Source organism: Dendropsophus ebraccatus, chromosome 8, assembly GCF_027789765.1.
Source record: "Dendropsophus ebraccatus isolate aDenEbr1 chromosome 8, aDenEbr1.pat, whole genome shotgun sequence".
In the NCBI taxonomy this organism is placed as follows: Eukaryota; Metazoa; Chordata; class Amphibia; order Anura; family Hylidae; genus Dendropsophus; species Dendropsophus ebraccatus.
Genome location: NC_091461.1, coordinates 109,579,329 through 109,598,747, shown reverse-complemented (window position 1 = coordinate 109,598,747; position 19,419 = coordinate 109,579,329). Strand labels below are relative to the sequence as shown.

The 19,419-nt window shown below is 45.5% G+C and overlaps 1 protein-coding gene across 1 annotated transcript in view; it reads left to right on the top strand.

Annotated features, from left to right (window-relative positions):
* GNG12 (G protein subunit gamma 12) overlaps positions 1 to 19,419 on the top strand; it is a 53,009-nt gene that overhangs the window by 19,673 nt on the left and 13,917 nt on the right. The window contains exon 2 of the mRNA XM_069981414.1: positions 8,330 to 8,384. The gene's annotated coding sequence lies outside the window, so the exon portion shown is untranslated. The remainder of the gene's footprint in view (positions 1 to 8,329; positions 8,385 to 19,419) is intronic.

The following is a 19,419-nucleotide window of genomic DNA, read 5'->3' as shown; positions in this document are numbered from 1 at the left end:
TTCAATGCGAACGATTTGCGAACGAGCAACAATAAAAATAGCTCCAGGTCTTATAAAGCAATCAACGATTTCTCGTTCGATCGTTAACTGCATTTCAACCGAACGATTATCGTTTATATTTGAATGATTTAACGATAATCTAAACGATAATCGTGGAATAGGGCCCAGTGTGTCTGATGGTTTCCGGTGACTTCATCTTGGGGGTCAGTGGGGTTCACCGCTCACATAACATAATGAGGTTGGTTCGGTCCTGTCTGCAGCATGAGGAGTGACAGGTCTGGCATCTTACATGTGTTCTACAGATAAATGTCCCGTCTGTCTATGAAAGGTATTGGGGAATCTGGAGTCACAGGAAAGACCTGAATGACCACCTACAGGACCTGTCAGTTTCTCATAAAAACCATCCAGAAAGTTCAGGTTTTGGGTACGCTCCCCAAGGGCGTTCCTGTGTGCGCCGCCTAGCAGAGGGGACTCCAAGCTTTGCTGTATATTGCAGCTTTTCATACTTGATTTGTCTTTTTTTCTCTGTACTGTAATGAACCAGGAAGATCAGGATGAACAGACGCAGGCCTTCTACCTTTATGTTAGCCATATACATTACATTAATGTCAGATTCAGGTGTGTTTGACGTCAACATGCCCAGGCCATTTGGTCTTTTCCTCCTTTCTATTTTCTTTGAAGAACACGTACACACTCAGCAGATTCATTCCTATGGAGCCGCCGGGAAAAGATGAGCCTTGTACTCTTCTCTCTCCGGCAGGTCCATAGAGAATGAATAGAGCCGTGGGTCATGTGCCTTACCCACGGCTGTATTCAAACCAAAGGAGCCGGGGCCGATCTGGAGATCAGCAAGGGAGTATGAAGGTATGGAGGACTCTATCCTGTGGATAAAGCACAATCAACCTCTTTAACTAAAGCTGGCAATATACTTTCTCTATTTCTTTATATTGCTGTATACACTTGCACACTCGGCTCAGTTGTGCGTACGTGTATGTGGGAGGAGAGGAGAAAACAGCTGTCGTACACCTCTGGCGAGAGCTTATCTCCCCGAGAACAAAATGATCTGGAAGTTAAAATCTCTAATGCCTGACTCCTCTTCCTCTTTTGCTCTTTTGACTTTAGCTGTTGGCTGATCCAAAGAAATAAATATGACAATATAGGTTGCAGGTGGTATTATCAGGCAGCTCTCAGTACAGTTTATATCATTAATTCACCATGTATGCCTGCACATACACATATCAAGGCTCTGGCAGAATGCGACACGTTTGGCAGCGGTGAGAGACGTTCGGGCGTAGGAGGAGGGATCCCGCGTGCAGCGGCCTTTGTAGTCTGGGCGTCTGGAGCCGCCAGGGACCGCTCAGCACTGAGCCCTATTTATTACGTCTTCACTTTCTGCTGTGTACAAACAGAAGGGGATGTAATGTCTGTAATCTACCTGTACTGTACCCAATGTCCCCGCCAAATGACAGCGCACACAATTTTCGGATTAGACGGTGAAATCTCAATGATATAATTATATGGGGCAGGATGACCGTATCGGCTCTGTGTGTATTTTATTACAGCTTCACCGAGATGATCAGAAAGGGAGTGGAAACAGTGATGTTGGTATTGGGGTTGCTGCACCCCACAAGCTTCATTTTACACGGTTCTTTACATTAGAGCAGTGTTTCACGTATTCTCAAGAAATGTAAATGTTCAGACTGAGCCTCCTGGTTCATGTATCAAGGAAGCCAAACGCCCGTTCATCCAGCAGCTACCTTTCTCAATGTATATTGTTTCCAAGAGGGAAGAGTCGCCGACACACAGTGGTGCCTTGGATTACGAGCATAATTCGTTCCGAGACCGTGCTACTAATCCAAATCCACTCTCACACCAAAGCAAATTTTCCCATAAGAAATCATAGAAATGCAGACAATTGGTTCCACACTAAGTGAACACTAAAACTAATGAAACAAACATTCAGAAACAGCAGAATATGTAATATTATAAGTAACTGTACAGTAATGGAAAGGATGGGAAACACAAGGGCGGACAGAGACTGCAGGGAGCATGAAGGAAGGAGCAGGACAGATGTGGGCACATACATGCAGCGCTCTCTGTCCGGGGAGAGAGGGGTTACAGCTATGGAGAGATTACCCCCACAGTCCTGTCCCCTGATGTGAGCCCCAGCCTGATGTGGATCTGTTATGATTTGGAAGGTGAGGGAGACTTCCTGGGTCAGAGTACAGGGCTGTAGACCCTGCTATGCAGACCATACCCCTCCTCCACTCATGCTCCCACCCAGTACAGGGAGCTCTTAAACCAAAGCAATGCTCTTAAACCAAGTCACAATTTTGAAAAACTGTGAGCTCTTAAACCAAAATGCTCTTAAACCAAGTTACCACTGTATGTGTGTGTGTATATATATCCCCCACCACCACAAAGATCTTAGTCCATGCCCTCCTTCTATATATCACGTGTAGAAAAACTAGTATTCTTGCTCAGCCGCGGTCCATAGGTTATGTTTTGGTCTTGGCTCCGCACGGCTCGCACGTTCGAAAATTCCTCGACGTATTTCCTCCACCCTTTTTTTTTGTTATACACTAAAACGCGTCAAGTCAGCAAGGCCATGAGGTTTTCAGGCCACAGCGCACACATACTTGTCACAGAGGTGACAATTGCTTTTTCTGGTGGTGCGGACGTGTGAAGCGCGGTCAGTGTGCGCTCTGCCCAGCAGGCGTGGTGGAGTTTTTAAGTTTCTCTCTTGACTTTTAGCTCCATCAGATAAATATTTTAACTGTATGGAACATAAGTCGCTCCGCTTATCTTGAATCGTAGATTACCCTGCTAGGTGGGTTCATCTTCCTCTTTAGTGGATAGGAAGTGAAGCTACACCTATTGTGCTACTTTTTTTTTTTTTTTTTTTTTTTTGCCTTTTAGTTTATTTAACAAGTGTATTTATTGTTGCACTGTTTTTTTTTTATTGAGGAGATCCAGCCGGTGTATGGAGCAATGCTTCATGGGAAACTGACTAGAAAGTATCGCTACACCAGCTATGGGGAACCTGCAGTCGTTGGCTGTCCGGGCATGCTGGGAATTGTAGTTTTGCAACAGCAGGAGGGCTGCGGGTTCCCCATAGCTGGTGTAGTGATACTTTCTATTCTTCGTCCACCATATTCTGCATATTCCATATTCTATTCTTCCACCATATTGCTTACAGGGCACAGGTTTGATGCCAGTTACCCATTTCGGTGTGTGGCTACTATAACCAGGACGCGGCTTCTCTGTACAAACAATAGTCAATAGGGAAGCACACTTCCGATCGATGGACAGAGTCAACACGGCCATTTATCATTGTTCTGCTCCGCGCTGAGCTGACATATGATGACTGTATACAATACACCATTGATTCTGTCATCTCAGCCGTGATACCCGACTCACTCGGACGTATCACTGTCTTGCTTACTCTCTTGTTTTCTTAAAGGACCACCAGACTGGCGGTGTGTATGTACTCCTGACCATAGCAGAGGTGACCACTGATGGGGAGGGCCGCTCTATGCAGCCAAAACTACTACTCCCAGCATAGCCTTACTACTTGAGTAGCAGCCGAGCGCTTGTCTAGTTTAAAAAAAAAAAAAAAACATATACATGCACAACAATTCAGCATGCCCGATCCTTCTTTGCCCGATCCTCCTTTGCCCCATCTTGAGACCTCCCATACACATAAGGTAGCTGTCTGAAATCGTAACGTTGGGCTATTTTTTTGTCCATAGTGTATGGGGTTTCTTGGGGTAATATGGCTAGGATAGGCGATTGATAGCGGATGATTGGCGAACTGCAGGCATTTGGCAGCCACAATACCAAAGTCTAAGGGTCCTATTACACGGGAGGACTATCGAGCGAAAAATCGTTATATCGTTCGAATTTAAACGATAATCGTTCTGTGTAGTTGCAGACAACTATCGAAAAATCGTTCGTGGGTCTTTGATTGTTGTTTTAGATCCAAACCAAAAATTATCGTTAACCATTCGCTGTAATTCCACATTCGTTCGCTGTAGTTCCGCATTTGTTCACTAATCGTTCCGTGTAATTGCACATTGTCCTTTGTTTTGCTGGGATCAGAAGGAATAATGCTGCGTTTACACGGAACGATTATCGTTCAAATTTTCGCAATAACGCATTCGAGTGATGGTCGTTCCATGTAAACACAGCGAACGATCGAACGACGAGTGAGAAATTGTCGTTTTGATCTTTCAACATGTTCTCAAATCGTTCGCCAAAAATTTGCAGATCGCTTCGTGTAAACAGTGTTTCAAAGATTCCCCCTATGTGAAAGATGGGCTAAAGCGATCTTAAAAACTATCGCAATAACGATTTTTCTAACAATTTATTTGTCTAAACGCTGATCGTTACAAAAACCAAATCGTTGTTTCAAAATCATTAAACGATCAATTGGGCGAATTATCGCTTAGTGTAAACGCAGCATTAGTTCTTAATTGTTTAAAATCGCTCTGTGTAATAGGATCCTGCATTTACATGATGCGATAATTCGCCCAATTGATCGTTTTACGATTTTGAAGCAACGATTTGGTTTTTATATCGATCAGCATTTAGACGAATAAATCGTTAGAAAAATAGTTAGAAAATTCGTAAGAAAAAATCGTTATTGCGATCGTTTTTAAGATCCCTTAAGCCCATATTTCACACAGGGTGAATCTTTGAAAGACAGTTTACACGAAGCGATCTGTGAATTTTCAAACGACAATTTGAGAACACGTTGAAAGATCCAAATGAACGTTTTCTCGCTCGTTGCTTGATCGCTTGCTGTGGTTACACGGAACGATTATCGCTCAAATGTGATCACTATTGAGAAATTTCTAACGAAAATCGTTCCGTGTAAACGCAGCGCAAGAAATGTACAGAACCAGAAGCCTCCGCTCCATACACCAGGTAACTGCAGCTCCGCTCCCATTGATGTGAATGGGATCTGTAGTCGCTCCTCTGGCCTTGTCTGCTATAAGGTTTAGGGCTTACTTGCCCAAATCTGCAGCTTTTCCGTCCCCCGAGCCGTCCGTGAATTATGTTAATACACAAAGCTAATATTCTTATTTATATACGAGAAGCTTGACTTCATTACAACTCTCATCATTGTCTTTTCATGGGCGAGATGTGAACAATGGAGTCATTGTACTGGACAAGTCTCTGTACCCAGAAGCAACTTTTTATAGTTTTTTCTTCGGTGACCTCCAGCCTTTTCTGCTCCAATAGATGTGATGGATGTATTCCTGCAGAGGAGGGTCCCGCATTATCCCCCCACCCCCACCCCATACTGGTATCTCTGGTTTCCTCCAGTTTATGGCTGATGCACCGCTGGTTTTCTGTGCTGATTATGGGAAAAGTGCATCTTTGGTATAAAATATTGCGCATTAATTCAGCTTGATGGAAATATATAGCTGAGATTTATTTTTGGGGGGAGGGTGGCCATCTTGTTTTGGCTACGGCAGATCAAAAATATGCATTATAGTAGCATGAACATTAGGAAGATATAGTCTGGGCTTGTTGACTTCTGTTGGAAAAGTTTTGGGAGCATGCTTTGTGACCTGTGAAAGAAAGGAGAGAGCTTTGACCAGAGTGTGATGTGAAGGAAGCCTTGACAATCTCCTATTGGCTTTTCGGGAACAGTTTTGTGGGCATGCTGTGTGGTTTTTGCAGAAAGGGGAAGGAGAGGAGCTGTGACAATCAGCTATTGACGTCTATAGGAGAGTATTTTGGGCATGCTCTGTGACTTGTGCATGGATGGGGACTAGGGGAGCTGTGACCATCACCTATTAGCTTCTATGGAAAAGTATTGTGGGTGTGATCTGTGAAGAGGGTGATAAGGGAGTGCGGGCCTTTACATTTTGGCTTCTCTAGGACAATGTTGTAGACATACTGTGTGATATGGTGCGTATGTGGTGTGATCATCAGCTCTTGACCTCTATAGGGCAGTATTGTGGGCATGCTCTGTGATGTGTGCAGAGAGTGATGTTAAGGGAGTTGTGAGCTTCACCTATTGACTTCTCTGGGAGAGTGTTGTGGACATGCTGTGTGATGTATGCAGGGAGTGGAGCTGTGATCATCTGGGCATGCTCTGTGACCTGTTCAGGGATGGCAAGTAAAGGAGAAGTGACCATCACCTATGGTGAATCCTGTGGTATCTATACACTATAATCATGCCTGTGACCATGAGGAGGAGACCACTGAGAAGTGATCTCTGAAGGTATCAACCTATAGCGACACCCAGTGGCCAGGGGGAGAACTGCGACAGTTCCTAGAAATAATGGGAGAGATTTATCAAACATGGTGAAAAGTGAAACTGGCTCAGTTGCCCCTAGCAACCAATCAGATTCCACCTTTCATTTTCCAAAGAGTCTGTGAGGAATGAAAGGTGGAATCTGATTGGTTGCTAGGGGCAACTGAGCCAGTTTCACTTTACACCATGTTTGATACATCTCCCCAATGTGTTACGTCCATCTCTATGGAGTGGTATAATATCTACCAGATAACAGTATCATAAGCTCCAGCCTGTTTTGCATGTACAGTAAATAAGGTCCCATTGACTATTGTGCACACATAATAGGAGCGGCCGGTCCCATCTCATCACCACAGCCGCTCTCTGGACAATGATCCCCAGCCTGCCGCTCTCCAGCTGTTGCAAAACTACAACTCCCATTATGACTTTGGCTGTCAGGGCTTGATGGGAGTTGTAGTTATGCACTATCTGTGGATATACAGATTGGGGATCATTATATACACAGTTCCCTAATCTTCCTAGTGACCTCTATGTCCATCCTGTACTCGGCCGCCGCCGTCCATCTCCATTTTCCCAGTGATTAATCAAAAGGAAATTGTGCGCCCATACAGAAATATCTCCTCTGATTCCACATCAGCCATAATGGCGTCTATTTGTGGAAAATACTGAATCCATATTCTATATTTGTTCCTGCGCTGCCATTTTTAGTGTGTGAATAAGTGTAGAAGGCGGAGGAAGCATTGAGAGGGTCCGGATGATATAGAATAATAGATGGAGATTTAGTCTTTTTTTCCATCTTCCAGGGTTATGGGATGTCATCATTCAATCTATGGGTTGTTAAAGGGGCACTGGGCGAAACTTTTTTTTTTTGTTTTCAAACTGCTGTCAGAAAGTTACATACGTGTATAATTTACTCCTATAAGTCAAGTCTTCCAGTACTTATCAGCTGCTGTATGTTCTGCAGGGAGTGGTGTATTCTTTCCAGTCTGAGACAGTGCTTTCTGCTGCCACCTCTGTCCAGAGCAGTAGCAGATCCCTACAGAAAACCTCTCCTGCTCTGGACAGTTCCTGACATGGACAGAGGTGGTGGCAGAGAGCATCGTGTCAGACTGGAGAGAATACACCTCTTCCTGCAGGACATACAGCAGTGGATAAGTACTGGAAGACTTGAGATTTTTTAATAGAAGTAAATTACAAATCTATATAACTTTCTGATTTGAAAGAAAAAAAGTTTTGCCGGAGTACCAGTTTAAATGCAAGATTCTACATGAGAATCTGCCTTCTGTTGAGGTCTGTGGTAAAGTTTACACTTTGGGATCTATTGTGTATGACAACTTGTGGCCATTATACATACCGGCCATATAACACTTTCTTGAAACCGTAGCTGTATTGTTATAAGCGCAGACAATTCTTCCTCTTAGTCGCTCACCTTCGCCGTGGCGTATGCAAATCCAGGATAATACTATACAGTAAGTTTGTAAATATACAAAGCTCTATGGAAATCCGAGCTCAGAAAGTGAGATGTGAGCAAACATGGGAAAACAAGAGTCTCCTATACCGTAACAGGCGGAGGATCATTCTCTTAAAGTGAACACGTCCTCTATAAGTAACTAGCAGCTTAGAGGTCCTGACAGCACTGCTGGGCACTGATCCCTGGTAGACAGCTTCTGATTGTCACCACTAGGAGGCGATCTGTATACAGCTGGAGATGAATCTCATGAACCTGAGTTGAAGCTTTGCACAGGTACAGGGGGGATTAGATGGCCAGAGGGGCCGACTATGGATATAGTTGTGGGGAATGCTATTAGAAAGTATATCCCCCTGTCACAGGGGTAGGGAACATAGGCTCTCCAGCTGCTGAAAAACTACAACTCCCATCATGCCTGGACAGCCAAAGCTTTAGCTTTGGCTGTCCAGACATGATGGCAGGTGTAGTTTTGCAACAGCTAGAGAGCCAAGGTTCCCTACCCCTGCCCTATAGAAATCTGCCGGCCATGCAGACACTATGCTTACACATCTCTGAGGCTCTATTCACACCTGTGTTTTATTCTCCTGCAGATTTCCAGGAAGACTACAAAAGCTACACTGGTTTGAGCAGCTGTCCCCCTTCTCGGTGAGTCCTGATCATCGTCATCTGTTATGTATGTTGGGTGCTACCATTGTGAGTACATTATAGCGAGCCAGGCTGGCGCTGGTTAAAGGGATAGTCCTGTGATCAGTTATTAATTAGATTTAAGTTTTCAATTGGAATCCTTAGGAAATTATTGTTCCATGTTTAGATAATACATACATACATAGCTGCGACACTCCCTCCTGGTCATACAAAGATGCGGTGCTCCCCTCATACGTAGCTGCCGTCTTCCCCCCCCCCCCCCCCCCTCCTGGACATACGTAGCTGCCGTCTCCCCCCCCTCCTGGACATACGTAGCTGCCGTCTCCCCCCTCCCCCTCCTGGACGTATGTAGCTGCCGTGCCCCCCTCCTGGTCGTACATGGCTGTCATTGTGCCACCTTAATGATACATAACTGTTGTTATTGCACTGGCCTTCAATGTTCCTTTGACTCCCTCTCCATTCAGTGTTGGCGAGAACCATCCACACTTCTAGTGCTTAGTCACATCGGCTGCCTGCACATTATACAGATCACTGTGCCACCTGTGTACAAGAGGGTCCGGCTTGAACCTACCTACTGAGCATGTGTGACCACCAATACTAGACACTGAGAGGGAATCAAAAAGACACCAGGGGGCACCACATGTATGGAACACCAGGGGGCACCACATGTATGGAACACCAGGGGGCACCACATGTATGGAACACCAGGGGGCACCACATGTATGGAACACCAGGGGGCACCACATGTATGGAACACCAGGGGGGCACCACATGTATGGAACACCAGGGGGGCACCACATGTATGGAACACCAGGGGGGCACCACATGTATGGAACACCAGGGGGGCACCACATGTATGGAACACCAGGGGGCACCGCATGTATGGAACACCAGGGGGGCACCGCATGTATGGAACACCAGGGGGCACCGCATGTATGAAACACCAGGGGGCACCGCATGTATGAAACACCAGGGGGCACCGCATGTATGAAACACCAGGGGGCACCGCATGTATGAAACACCAGGGGGCACCGCATGTATGAAACACCAGGGGGGTGCCCATGCCAGGATGCAGAAAAGAATGGAGGAAAGATCCTGTTGATCAACACTAGAATCCTGAAAACCATCAAAGCAACTCTCTGTGAGACCTCTTCAAAGTGTGAGAGTGTACAATGCTTGGGACTCAGTGCCCCTTGTTAAAGGGGTTATCCGGGCTTAGAAAACCGCACTTCTCGTGTACTCCATTTAGGTTGTTTCGTAGCTCAGTTCCATTGAAGTGAACAGAGCTGAATTGTAATACCACACACAACCTGAGAACAAGGGGTGGCGCAGTTTCTGCAAGAAAGTCGCAATGCTTCTTGTAATCCTAGATAACCCCTTGAAATAAGACTTTATACATGTTGTAATGTGACTTGACGTGTGATACCAGTCTTAGTCACCTCTCAGGTGTTATGTAATATGGTGACCAGAGAGTAAACACTTGTACTTGTTATCCATTGAATGTGGAGCCCAGACTCTTCCTGCATGTCCTCAGCCTTTCTTCCTCCAGGAGTCAGCACTATTTCGCACCCTATAGGCACAGAAGAATTAGAACGAGCCATATATTGTAGTATTGCAGTTCTGTTGGGATGTTACAGGCAGAGCTCCCCAACCTGTGGCTCGCCAGCTGTTGCAAAACTACAACTCCCAGCATGCCCTGACAGCCAAAGGCTGTAGTTTTGCAACAGCTGGAGAGTTGCAGATGGGGATGAATCTGCATGCATCACTACTTATACAGAAAGATTTGCCATTTAGGATTGTGAAGCAGCATTAAAGGAGTGTTAAAGGGATTGTCCAGCGAAAATCTTTTTCATTCGAATCAAATGGTGTCAGAAAGTTATATAGATTTGTAATTTACTTCTATTAAAAAATCTAAAGCCTTCCCATTCTTATCAGCTGCTGTATGTCATGCAGGAAATGTTTTATTTTCAGTCTGACACAGTGCTCTCTGCTGACAACTCTGGCTGAGACAGGAATTCTGTCTCGGTTTTCTATGAATCCCCATAGAAAAAACTCTCCTGCTCTCTGTCAGACTGAAAATTAACCATTTCCTGCAGGACATACAGCAGGTAATAAGTATGGGGATACCTGAGATTTTTTAATAAAAGTTAATTACAAATCTATATAACTTTCTGACATCAGTTGATTTGAAAGAAAAAGATTTTCGCTGGACAACCCCTTTAACCCTTGACATGGTTTATAAGAGTGTTGACTCCTTCCTTTATACTACAAGACATTCTTATACGAAGTGCAAAGCAAGTCTGTTCTCCCTGTTATATAGCGTTGAAAATGCTGCCACCTAGTGGATATGTCAGGTGTTGTTCTTATATATTTGATCTATCGAATAGTTCGCCGAATATTCGATAAGCGTTCAAATCCCCCAGCTTCCGTTTTTACCTCCAAGTGGTCGAATAGATGTTTTTCAATAATCAAATACTTTTTCCCATAGACTTTAATGGGATTGAATATTCGGGAGATGTTTGTACGAATATCGAATATTCGAATATTTCACTATTCGCTTATCACTAATAAAGATCCTAGAAGTATCTGCCCATCAGCTCCTCTAGTGACTGCAGGGTAACAACCTAAAGATGGCGCTAGAGACCATTTCCTTCCTTCAGGACCAGAGATACTATATAGTACATACTTTATTCCTATACCAGCTAGTAATCTCCACAACAAGAGACAGTGTAGTGAGAAGCTGTAGCCGCTCATACATACAGATCTTTCATCCATTCTGAAGAATATCTCCTTGGATTAGACCATAGATGAGTTCAGATGTTGAAAGTCTATAGGGCGTCTGTATGAGTAAGGACCCTATTACACCAACAGATTATCTGACAGATTTTTATTTATTTTTTTTTAAGCCAAAGCCAGGAATAGATTTGAAAAGAGGAGAAACCTCAATCTTTCCTTTATGACCTGTCCTCTGTTTATAGTCCGTTCCTGGCTTTGGCTCAAAAAAAATCTGTCAGATAATCTGTTGGTGTAATAGGGCCCTAAATGTGAGCGTCATCTCTGTGTTGTGTGCTGCATTCTGTGTACTGACCACTAGATGGAGACATCGCCCTGCTGCTGCTACTTGTTATGAGGCGCCGTCGCGGTCTCTGAGTTTGGCAATAACTTGTTTGTGGCATTATTTGAACTTTGAAATTCACGTAACTGCTCAGCCGGCGCTGATGGGGAGTTGTGGTGTTTTTCTTATCCGGAATGTGATATTTACTCCGCGTCCGGTTTTATTTGGGTGTTTGTTGTTCGGATCTCTTCTATGACTGCTCCATTCCCTTGTTAGGCTATGCTCATGCTGTTTTTCAGAGCAAGTTATGGCTCTTTATTCCACACACACAAAGTCATCTGAGGTTGTATAATATCTCCCATGTATTTCTCCAAGGTAAAAACTTTGCTGTGTGAACGCAGCTCAAGTTTGAGGACACCGTTTTACCTTTTCAAGAATTTGCTGGTTTAAAAGTTGTGGGGTTCGGTTTCCTTGTTTATTACTTTTTATTTACTATTTTGTTTATTTTGCATTTGTCATAATTCCTGTTTCCTACACGTGTATGAATGTATGTATGCTGTAACCATCTATATGGTCGCATGTCTGAGGGACCCAGATCCGCTGTAAGATTTGCTACCACCCAACACCACATGATCGATCAGGCAATCCGTTTGTGCTGCCTGATCACCAGATATACATTAGGAAGGTAGACACTACCATCGCCCCCCTCCGCCGCCTCCTCGATGGTCTTGCATCGCTCCTTCCTTGCAGTTGTATGATTTCTATGCAGATTGGGTGGTCAGTAATCAGTTATACATCTATACTTGTAATCCATTTATAATGCACATTCACACACAACTTACGTGCATAAAAATCCATTATAGCAATGGTTTATATATATATATATATATATATATATATATATATATATATATATATATTTATATTATATTATATTATATTATATTGTGGGGAATATGCAGCCCTCCAGCTGTTCCAAAACTACAACTCCCATCATGCCTGGAGCGTCAAAGACTATCCAGGCATGATGGGAATTGTGGCTTTGCAAAAGTTGGAGGGCCCCAGGTTCTTCACCACTGGCCTATCACAGATTACTTATTACCAGAATCTCTCTTCTGGATTGTTGCAGAGCTTGTAAAGTGACCCTATGACCCCAGGGCAATGTAGCAGTGCTGACCACAGTGCCACCATGCCGGCTATTTAATGCACTTACCACCTGGCCTGGTGTTTGCCTTCCCGGAGGTGTGACATTCTACAAGATCTGTGTCTGCTTTCCCTCCCTCCACAAACTTAGATGTTTTACGTGAATGGTGGAAACCTATGAGCTCTGGGACATGGTGGGCTCTGCTGTCTGGGGCGCGGGGGGGGGGGGGATCACTGTTAGGGTACCCAATAACATCTCCAGGCTCTTATATCTCCTTGTATAATATATACATGGTATACTTTGCATTTCTGATCCCATTTCTGCCAGCCCCCCAGGGCGATGTGTCAGGCGGCTGCTCCGGTAATGTGAGTCTCAGCATGATGCAATGTAGGTCACATCACACATCTGTCCTCAGCCGGCAGGCCTTGCACTAGATTTGTCAGACTTTGCTCTGTGCATGTGATGTCCTTGCATAAGAAAGTGGATGTGGGAGCCCTGGCCTGATGGCGGCGTACAGTGCGGCCGGCCAAGCCCTTGCTGATTCAGATGTCAGCTATTCCACAGGACACGTGCTGGAAATTGACAGTAATTGTGCGGCACGAGGCACAGCCCCATACATAGACAGCTGTCCAGGAGCAGAACTATGGTTTTTAGCACTTTTTAGTATATACTGTACGTTTCCATCACCTTAAAGTACACGGGAAAGTTTAAAGCTGTGCCCCTTTAAATTAACCCTTTAAGCCCATGTACACTCTGTGCTTTTTCTGCAGAGTTTCTGACATAACTTGTTATGAACAAAGCTTCTACTTTGGAATATTCACATGAGACTATGCTGATTCTACAATGAAATATGTTACTGTCACTTTAACAAACTTTTGCCATGCCACTCTTGATCCATTGCGGTGTCCTTGCACCTTAAATGTCTTGTTGAGTCCCAGACACCTCTGTGATGTCCTTATACCCCCGTGTGATACAAATTGTTTGAATCTTTAAAGGCGTAGATCACAATAATGTTTTTCTTTCAAATCAGCTGGTGCCAGAAAGTGCCAGAGATTTGTCATTTAATTGTAATGTAATTTAAAAAAATCTCCAGTCTTCCACTACTTATCAGCTACTGTGTGTCCTGCAGGAAGTGGTGTATTCTTTCCAGTCTGGAGGGCAGGAGAGGTTTTCTATGGGGATTTGCTGCTGCTCTGGACAGTTCCTTTCATGGACTAAGGTGGCTGTAGAGAGCACTGTGTCAGACTGGAAATAATACACCACTTCCTGCAGAACATACAGCAGCTAAAAAGTACTGGAAGGCTTGAAATATTTTAATAGAAGTAAATAACAAATCTCTGGCACTGGATTTGAAAGATTTTTTTTTTTTTTGTGAACTACCCCTTTTAAAGGATATAGTTTTCATATAACTTTTGACAGGTCTTTAGGGCAGGTGAAAAGTTTTGAGTGGTTAGGGTAGGGGTGTCTAGAACCCCACTGATATCAAGAAGGAATTGGGGAAAATCAGTGATGTGGCCGCTATATACAGGAGCTCAGCAGAGAGATGCCGCCTCTATACAGGAGCTCAGCAGCCTCTATATACAGGAGCTCAGCAGGGGGATGCCGCCTCTATATACAGGAGCTCAGCAGGGGGATGCCACCTCTATATACAGGAGCTCAGCAGAGTGATGTGGCCTCTATATACAGGAGCTCAGCAGAGGGATGCTGCCTCTATATACAGGAGCTCAGCAGGGGGACGGCAGCCTCTATATACAGGAGCTCAGCAGGGGGACGGCAGCCTCTATATTCAGGAGCTCAGCAGGGGGATGCCGCCTCTATATACAGGAGCTCAGCAGGGGGATGCTCCCCTCTATATACAGGAACTCAGTAGGGGGATTCCGCCTCTATATACAGGAGCTCAGCAGGGGGATGCTTCCCTCTATATACAGGAGCTCAGCTAGGGGATGCCGCCTCTATATACAGGAGCTCAGCAGGGGGACGGCAGCCTCTATATACAGGAGCTCAGCAGGGGGACGGCAGCCTCTATATACAGGAGCTCAGTAGGGGGACGGCAGCCTCTATATACAGGAGCTCAGCAGGGGGATGCAGCCTCTATATACAGGAGCTCAGCAGAGGGATTGCAGCCTCTATATACAGGAGCTCAGCAGGGGGACGGCAGCCTCTATATACAGGAGCTCAGCAGAGGGATGCCGCCTCTATACAGGAGCTCAGCAGGGGGACGGCAGCCTCTATATACAGGAGCTCAGCAGGGGGATTCCACCTCTATATACAGGAGCTCAGCAGGGGGATTCCACCTCTATATACAGGAGCTCAGCAGGGGGACGGCAGCCTCTATATACAGGAGCTCAGCAGGGGGATGTAGCCTCTATATACAGGAGCTCAGCAGGGGGACGGCAGCCTCTATATACAGGAGCTCAGCAGGGGGACGGCAGCCTCTATATACAGGAGCTCAGCAGGGGGATGCCGCCTCTATATACAGGAGCTCAGCAGAGTGATGTGGCCGCTATATACAGGAGCTCAGCAGAGGGATGCCGCCTCTATACAGGAGCTCAGCAGGGGGATGCCACCTCTATATACAGGAGCTCAGCAGGGGGATGCAGCCTCTATATACAGGAGCTCAGCAGGGGGACGGCAGCCTCTATATACAGGAGCTCAGCAGGGGGACGGCAGCCTCTATATACAGGAGCTCAGCAGGGTGATGCCGCCTCTATATACAGGAGCTCAGCAGGGTGATGCCGCCTCTATATACAGGAGCTCAGCAGGGGGATGCCACCTCTATATACAGGAGCTCAGCAGGGGGACGGCAGCCTCTATATACAGGAGCTCAGCAGGGGAATGCAGCCTCTATATACAGGAGCTCAGCAGGGGGATTGCAGCCTCTATATACAGGAGCTCATCAGAGGGATTGCAGCCTCTATATACAGGAGCTCAGCAGGGGAATGCAGCCTCTATATACAGGAGCTCAGCAGGGGAATGCAGCCTCTATATACAGGAGCTCAGCAGGGGAATGCAGCCTCTATATACAGGAGCTCAGCAGGGGAATGCAGCCTCTATATACAGGAGCTCAGCAGGGGGATGCCGCCTCTATATACAGGAGCTCAGCAGGGGGATGCCGCCTCTATATACAGGAGCTCAGCAGGGGGATTCCATCTCTATATACAGGAGCACAGCAGGGGGACGGCAGCCTCTATATACAGGAGCTCAGCAGGGGGGATGCCGCCTCTATATACAGGAGCTCAGCGGGTGATGCCGCCTCTATATACAGGCGCTCAGCAGGGGGATGCAGCCTCTATATACAGGAGCTCATCAGAGGGATTGCAGCCTCTATATACAGGAGCTCAGCAGGGGGATGCAGCCTCTATGTACAGGAGCTCAGCAGGGGGATGATGCCTCTATATACGGGAGCTCAGCAGGGGGATGCTGCCTCTATATACAGGAGCTCAGCAGGGGGATGCAGCCTCTATATACAGGAGCTCAGCGGGTGATGCTAGTCTTTGCCCTCATTGCCATCCGCTCGGTTTGCAGATGAAATGTTCCAGATTCTTTTGTTGGCAGTCATCACACGTGCGGCTGTTTGGCCTCCAGCACCATCACATGCCACCTCCGACGTCCCTGCTGCCATTCTACCCAGTTACTTCTCATAGCAGGGGGGGGGGGCGGCTGCAGCATAGTAATAGAAGGTGCCAGGCTGTATTCTAAGGTTGCTGCTGCTTCTTCTTGCTCTTCTATACTTCTCTCTATATACTGAAAGGAATTGTTCTGTTCCTTGATATCCTGGTGCAGGTTGTGAGATCGCAGAGCACATAGTCAGACACTTCTCCGTTGACTTGGCACATAGGGGGGTCATTTAAAGGGGCTTAGAAAAACATGGCTGCCTTCTCCATAAAACAGTGTCACCTCTGTCATCAGGTTGTGTGTTGTATTACAACTTGACTACATTCACTCCAATTGTACTATGCTGCAATACTACTTTCAAACTGAGGGAGTGTTGTTGTTTTTTTTTTTTTTGGGGGGGGGGGGAGAAAGCAGCCATTTTTATTTATTTATTTATTTATTTATTTTTAAATCCTGGAACTTAAACAAAAACTTTTTTCTTTTTAAATTAACTGGTTTCAGAAAGTTATATAGATTTGTAACGTACTCCTATTTAAAAAAAAAATCTCTAGTCTTCCAGTTCTTATCCTCTGCTGTATGCCCTGCAGGAAGTGGTGTTTTCTTTTCAGTATGACACTGCGCTCTCTGCTGCCACCTCTGTCCATGTCAGGAACTGTCCAGAGCAGGAGAGAGGTTTTTCTATGGGGATTTGCTCCTGCTCTGGACAGTTACCAACATGGACAGAGGTGGCAGCAGAGAGCACTGTGTTAGACTGGAGAGAATACACCACTTCCTGCAGGGCATACAGCAGCTGATAAGTAGTGGAAGACTGGAGATTTTTAAATAGAAATATATTACAAATCTATATAACTTTTCTAAAAGAAAAAAGAATCGGTGGAGTTTATGGTGACAACCCCTATCCATATTCTCCACTTGAATCCCCCTAACCCTCAGTAAGATATCTGGTGGATAGTTATCAGCCTTCGGCTGTCCAGGCATGATGGGAATTGTAGTTTTGCAACAGCTGGAGGGGATTGGCAGGTTCCCTGAGTGATTCCAGTATGAGGATTTGTTCTCTGATAGACTCTGTTGGGTTCACTACAGGTGAGTCATTGTTAGTAGGGACGCCGTGGTGATAGTTTTTACTATGTCGGCCCCCCTGGACGTCTTCATTGTGAATTCTCCGAATCCTTAAATCTCCTCTGATTCCAGGTGAACGATCTGTTTGCGGTTCTGCCAAGTGATTTCCAGGATGTGTTAATATTGCGTGCAGTTGGCAGGGCGTGCCAGCCAGCGCCGGGTGTAGGGTAAACACTGCTGCCTATCCAATGCCACAAACAGACATAGTGTTCTGTCCTGTAACCTTACCTGCCACCTGACAGCCTGCACTTCCTTCTTCCGCCTGCAGAGGCACTGTCCCCTCTATAGTAAAAGGTTATCAAACTACTTTCAGGTCTCTCGCTCATTGCAGCTGGATTGCAGCTATCTGTGTACATCGCTGCAAAGGAGGTCGGTGCTATAGATGGTAACCTCCATCCCTGGTGCTGACCTATTGATGATAACTGCATGTGATTGAGTGCGGCACTGTTCATGTAGATTGTGCAGAGCTCATCGTGCGGAGGTATGTCAGGCATGCAGTCACTCACTGTCATAAGACCAGAGTCCAGGCGTCCGGGGAAAGTACCAGGAGTCCTTTGTGCTCAGTCACATCCCAGTTCTGCTGCAATAATCAGAAATCCATGTGCTAGAGCAAGTCACAGCCGGTCCTCACATGGACTCACTATATGCACTTACCTCTATAATATGCACTTACCTCCATAATACAGTGTAATAGGGTGAAGCTAGACACAGTGTGACCCTATAGTGACAGTGTGGGGGACAAATTACAGATGCACATTTCATCACTGTGCATGAAGTCTTATAGGGGCACTCTAGCAAAAGAGCCACTTCTCCTTTCAAATCAACTGGTTTCAGTAAGTTTATACAGATTTTTAATTTACTTCTATTTAAAAATCTGAAGTCTACCAGTACTTATCAGCTGCTGTATGTCCTGCAGGAAGTGGTGTATTCTTTCCAGTCTAAAACAGTGCTCTCTACTGCCCCCTCTGTCCATGTCAGGAACTGTCCAGAGCAGGAGAGGTTTTCTATGGGGATTTGCTGCTGCTCTGGACAGTTCCTGTCATGGACAGAGGTGGCAGCAGAGAGCACTGTGTCAGACTGGAGAAAATACATCACTTCCTGCAGGACATACAGCAGCTGATAAGTACTGGTAGACTTCAGATTTTTAAATAGAATTAAATTACTGATCTGTATAACTTTCTTAAACCAGTGGATTCTCCTCTATGCATAGGATCCAGCTGATCAGCGGGGTCTTACCATCACTGGTACAGAGGTCAGTTATCCCCCAACAAGCTTATGGTGCGTTTACACAGAAAGATTTATCTGTCAGATCTTTGAAGCCAAAGCCAGAAACAGACTATAAACAGGGATCAGGTCATAAAGGAAAGATTGAGATTTCACTTCTTTTTAAATCCATTCCTGGCTTTGGCTTCCAAAATCTGTCAGATAAATCTGTCTGTGTAAATGCACCATAATGCTCTGCAGTGTGCGGGCTGAGCATGTGTATTTCCAACTCCATTCACCGGGGAGGTCACCTGACCTCTGTTCTGGTGATCAGTGACTCCTAAGCAGGTGGATGATAAGGGGGTACATCTTACTCTTGGGATAACCCCTTTAAGCTGGCCATGGATTCTTAATTTCCTTCCATACCCCCCTATTCTCACTGCACTAAGCTGAGCGTGCATGTATTCAGAGCGGGGAGAAAGCCGCTACCAGAATCCATTAATATCAGCTGATCCTGCTCTCCCCCCAGCATCTGTCCTCAGGGAAGAGTCTGGAGACCACTGTACACATTAGATGATCAGCTGATCCCGCTAAATTAATCTGGTTTGACCAGCTTTAATGTGTATGTATGGCTGGTGTTAGATTAGAGAGATGCCTTATGTCCCATGTGTTTAGAGAACTTTAAGGTTTTCTCCATTTTTTACCTGCAGCTGCAATACCAGCCTCAGCCTGTGGACAAGAGGGGCGCTGTTTGAGGAAAGTAAAACAGACCCTTATTTTTTAATTCCCCATACAGCAGGGATGGGGAAACTTTGGCCCTCCAGCTGTTGCAAAATTACAATTACCATCCTGTCTGGAAAGCCAAAGGCTGTTCAGGCATGATGGGAGTTGTAGTTTTG